Source organism: Lycium barbarum, chromosome 3, assembly GCF_019175385.1.
Source record: "Lycium barbarum isolate Lr01 chromosome 3, ASM1917538v2, whole genome shotgun sequence".
Taxonomy (NCBI): domain Eukaryota; kingdom Viridiplantae; phylum Streptophyta; class Magnoliopsida; order Solanales; family Solanaceae; genus Lycium; species Lycium barbarum.
In genome coordinates this window covers 135,554,037-135,560,036 of record NC_083339.1, presented here as the reverse complement: position 1 = coordinate 135,560,036, position 6,000 = coordinate 135,554,037, and positions in this window count along the sequence as shown.

The following is a 6,000-nucleotide window of genomic DNA, read 5'->3' as shown; positions in this document are numbered from 1 at the left end:
TTCCAACCAAATCAATGAATTTCACTCTAAGCTTTTCCAAGCCTTAGAGTGTGATATTAGGTACAATCAATTTAACCTCAAGTAACTATCCTCTTCCGAGCTCAAGTTATTAGATGAGTTTAATGACCCAAATTCTTGTTAATTAATCTTTCCCAACCTAGATTTCCTCTTCCAAGCTCAATCTAAGTAAATGGGTGAGTCCTAGGGTTAGCTAATCCCTTTGGAAGCATTCAAGAACGAGATTAATTAAATCAACAAAGACTCACTTCAATAGCAATAAGAATCATTCAATACATAAGCATAACAAGAGTTTCAAACCAAACTTTAATCAAGAATACTTTCATAAACGAGATTCAAGTTATGGAATAGAAAGCTACACACTTAGATATACAATACAAAGCAAGGAATTGAAGAAATGAATTAAAGGTTTAAGAAATACTCAACCAAATCTTCAAATCTTCAACCCCAAAGTGTGGTGTAAAAACTAGTCTCCAAACTTGATGAAAAAATGCCAAAGATAAATATTACAAACCCTAAAAGAGTATTTATATCATTCCAAAAAACGGGAACGAAATCTGGACCAAAATACCCTCTTGCACAACATGCTGCACCACATGCTATTCGCATGTTCAACATGCTAATCGCATGTGGTGCCAAAACCGTAGCATGTGGTGACATTTTCTCTGTCACCACATGCTGCACCACATGCTGCTCGCATGTGCGACATGCTACGCCATATGCTGCACTCTGCGAGTAACATATGGTGCCATTTTCACTGACAGCAGATGCTGCAGCAGATGCTGCTAGCATGTTCAACATGCTGCACCACATGCTATTAGCATGTGGTGCCAAAAACGTTGATTTGTTCTATTTTGGTCCGTTTTGGTCCGTTTTGCTCTGTTATGCTCTCCGGGCATCTTTTCCTACAAAACAACATAAAAACACAAAAAGTAACAACAAAAGTGCTTAAGGAGTCACAAAAGCTTAAGGAATTAGCGTCGAATATCGCGTAATTTCACGACTCATCATCCATACCCGGCCGTAACAGGGCTCGGTGTTGTCCATACCCAACTGCAGTGGTGTGCACAATAGATATCATACCCGGCTATCTAAGCTCGGTGTAAGAAATAGTTATATATATATATACATACATACATACACATAAATGGCATACATGGTAATCAACTACTTAATGTTCTCCTCCCAAGCTCGTAAATCTACATTGAAGAGGATTCATGCTAAGGTTAAGTCTTGAAAACACTCTTTAAGTTCAAACTAGTGTAACTAACGAGCCAGCGGAATTTGGGCAACATTTCCCCTATTTTATCGACTTCCACCAAATTACAAAACAACTCCCAATAACAATTACAACATCAATAGTTTTCATATTTAGGAGAATATATGCAATTTGCACCTAAAACAATCCAAAACTTCCTCTCAATTTTCATTCACAACCAACAACTCCAACACCACGTCCCATAACTTTTTCTACCACAATTTCCTTCACCTTTATGACTTATTAATCTCCAAATCAACTCAACAGAAGAAAGAAAGAGAGAACATACCTTAATCTTGAAGAACCCTAACTCCCCCAACCTTGTTTTGAACCAAGACCACCATAAAATTTAATTAAGAACAAATATCATCATCACTCAGGAGCTATATTAAGGTTAAGCTTGATTTTCACTTGAATTTGGCTTAGGAAGTGTATGGATGACTGGAGAGTGTAGATAGAACTTGAAGGATCTAGAAAGGTCTGATTTTTGGTAAAAATAAATGATCCAAATTGTGGGCCTTGTATTTATAAGTGGGAGAAACTTTCCATCGCCTGCGGTTCGACGGCCGGGTCGACGAACCGTTGACCGAGACGATTTATCAACTTGCACCGTCGAACTGCGGCAACCTCAGAATCTGGCAGAGTTTTTCGACGGTTGGGTCGACGGTTTGTCGACCAGTCGACGATCCATCGACCTGACCGTCGAGTTGCTCTGCTGCACGGCTCAGATTTTTCTAGTTTATTTCACCTCCAATCTTCCGATATTTGTTGTTCACAGCTTGAACTCCCGCATACGTGAATAATCGTGTAAAATCTATTACAACCTTGACAACAACCTCATTTGCTAACTTCACGTCAGCTATCTTACGGCGAAACTCAGTATGAGAAAATACGGGCTATAACAACGATATAACATATATCTTTCTAATTTTGATTTCTTTTTAACAATTCTTTTTATTTGTAATTGTTAATATAAAAAATTATAATGTAACTAATTTACCCCTTAATAACATATTTTTTTAATTAATTTAATAAAAATATTTTATTAGTTTTTCTTTTAAAAAATTCAATATATACAACATTGGTTCTTATGTTTGGATCTAAACAGTTAGTTAATTGAGATGAATATCAACCTGTCGGTATACATATAAGATATTAAGAATTTAAAAGAAAAAATTTAGAATCAAAATATTAATTTTCCCTCATATTCTTACTAATTTTCTTTTTCACATCGATGAACAACTTTCATTGTCATGACAATGAGAAAAAAGGCCGACTCTTTCCATCTCAAAGACTTAATTCCATTATATGGTTTTAATTTTAAACTCCATTTTTCAATTATAACTAAAGTGATGATACATAAAATACATTTTGTATATGTTGCTATATATAATAACAATTAGAATGTTTTTAAAGTTATTTACAAAATATAAACCTTGAAGAGTGACTAATTAAAGTGAATATATATGCACCGGCACATTTTTCTAGTTATGTGTAAAGTTAAAAAATTAGTGGGCCCTTGTTTAGAGAACTGATGCTTTCATAACTGGTGCAAATGTAGCGCATGAATGTATTTTCAAGTGAGAGCTCGAACAAAGCATTTATGCATGCTTTGGATCAATCCTATAGTGTCCGTCATTTATTCCTACACGATTGAAATCGTGGCTCAACACATTTTTTATTTTAATCCAGTTCCAAATTGAAGGAATCAACAAGCTTTGAGAAAGTGAAACAACCAGAGTTCTTGCCTCAATTAAAGGTAACTGAAAAAAAAATTATGGTTTAATTAATTTATATAATTAATATTTGTATGCACATATATGAATATTTTGTCTAGATATCTACTAAATTTTGTCTCAGTTATTTTGTAAATTTATAGACAAGGTGATGTGGCATCTCTTTATGGCCAGCACTATTGTTTAGTTTTCTTTTTGCATTTTTCAGCCATTCTTTCAATTAATTTTTTTGTTAAAAAAATAATCCATTATTAATAAAGAGACAATCGGTTACAGAATCCAAAAGTCATTATCAAAAGTTACAATTGTTACCTTTTAGGAATTGATTAACAATAAATCAAGTTTCAACTTCTCCAATTAAAGAGCATCCAATTTCTGTTCCGCAATGTTTCATTATTGAGCTTCTACGTGATAAGAGGACCTCTTACATGATATATGTTCCTCTCAGATTACTAAATGAAAATAACGGACAAACTCCTAAAATAAAATTAAGCCAAAAATAAGGGACTCTGACTTGAAACGAGTACAAGCAACCTCTAAGATCTCATCATTGCTCCCTGCACGTTATTGTGCATCAAATTGATTGCAAGGAATGCCAATATTTCAAGGGCCTGACCTTTATACTTCTCATATAATTGGTTGAGTTTCGTGTGGTTAGAGAAAATGGAAAGTGGAACTATTGGTGGTGGTCCTTATATGAGTGCCCCTTCAGAGGATGTGTGTGAAATTAATCGTTTTATGAAAAAATAGCATATGTCTTGATGCATTTTTATTCTAATAGATCTCCAATATTTCTTCAATTTGTTTTAGGAGAAACATACCTTTCCGCCGATATAAGTTAGTTTCATTTTGCCATAGTAATTCTTGTGGGATATTGATTTTCTTTGTTTTTTTTTTACCCCCGATCTTTCCGGAGAAAGGTTTGAGGCTACCACCCCTCCCCCCCCCCCAAGCCCCCACCCCCCTTTTTCTCTTTCTCTCGATATTTATCTCTTACTTTTCAGTATTTCTACAATTTTTATGCTTTATAGCACGATAATTTTATATTTTTGTGCATTTTTATCGTAAAGGTTCATTTTCTTGGTAGAAATATTCCTCCGCCTTTCTCAATACATGTGAATGGGTTAGGGGATAAAACTTTTAATTTTGACTATGCACATAGGTATATATTCTTAAAATAATTTAAAATAAAATCTACATGTTTAAAAAATCCAAAAAGAAGAAGAAGAAGAAGTCAACATAGCTAATGATTTATAATATTTAAAAATAATTGAGAAAATTATAGTAAAAACTTATTTGACTTTCCAAACAATAATATCTTCACACAATGAAAAGAGGGAGTATTTTAGCTAATGATTCATTTTATTTTATTTTGTAATTTCCATTTTCTTCCATTAAATCTATGACTTTATATTGGTAAGAAAAATATTTTTTAGACAGTACACTAGTATTTATAATCAATCCAAATTTATGATGTCTAAGCTGATCTCCAAGAAAACGAATTGTACTATGCTGATGAGTTTTTAAAATAAAATAAATAAAGGTCAAAGGAATACTCAGTGGGGCCCATGTTCAGAAAACTGGTACTCCCAAAGTAATTGCAGAAGCAACGCGTGGTACAAGATATTTAAGTGGGGCCTATCTTTTGTGAAGAGAAATAATACTGTGTCAGCGTGTTTCCTAATTGAGCACGTGAATTATTTTTCAAGTAGGGAATCAGAGGGCCTTGCCGTCATTTCGTATCAACGGGAAGCTCCTCGATGAACAATAAAGTAAAGTAAAGTAATAATAAGGGGTTAATATTACTTCACTCCCACTTTTGAAATAAAAAAATTATTGTTACGTTGCATTTTTCTTTTAAGAGAAGCAAAAAACGCTCATAAAATTAACATTTTTTATTTAATTTACAACTCCCTCACTCTTATTATGGAAAACTAGATGGCGTATTTGGATTATATAATGTATATATATATATAGTTGTGTATAATTGTAAAGATTTATGTATTGAGTAGTAATAGTATATATATATTTTATATTGCTAATAAACATATCTAAATTTGCACTGTCGATGCATATATATAGATGAACATTAATACATATACACAAATGGTATTTCTCTATTAAGTGGAATTATGTGAGCATGATAAAATAGTGAAAAGTAAAATGAGTGTAAAAGTGACACGTGGTCAAATACGTTTCTTGACCGTTTATATTTCGTCTTCTTGATGTTATTTCTCATTATTTGTGTGAGACATATGGGTCTAAACTTATACCCAAAGGTATAAGTTTTAAATCTGTTGGTTTTATGACTTCTTTAGCGGTTTTTGTGTTCAATTGAAATCGTTCTTTTTTTTTCCTGAATTTCTCTTCTTTAAATTTTTCTAAGCGTACGTTTACCATTTTCTAAAATTATTATCCTTATTTAAATGTCCTATTTTTTTTCTTCTTCACGTGAACCTCACCTTTTTTTTTTTTTTTTTTGCAATTGCCTCCTAATTCTTTACGTGAATCCCACCTTAATTTTTTTTTATCTCTACTATTATGGAAGAGTGATCCCTACCTTAATTTGTTTTTTTATTTGTACTATTACAAAAAAGTGGGGCCCAACTAATTTGTTTTTAAAAAAATTCTACTATTATAAAAGAGTGGGCCCCACTTTTTTAAAAAAAAAAATTTACTATTATAGAAGACCGTTTATATTTCGTCTTCTTGATGTTATTTCTCATTATTGGTGTGAGACGTATGTGACTAAACTTATTCCTAAAGGTATAAGTTTTAAATCTTTTGGTTTTACGATTTCTTTAACAATTTTTGTGTTCAATTTAAATCGCTATTGCTTTTTTCCCAAATTTTTCTTCTTTACATTTTCTCTAAGCGTACCTTTATCATTTTCTGAACTTATTATCATTATTTAATCCTATTTTTTTTCTGTTGCAATTGTCTCCTACTTCTTCACGGGGATCTCACCTTAATTTTTTTTTTTTTTCA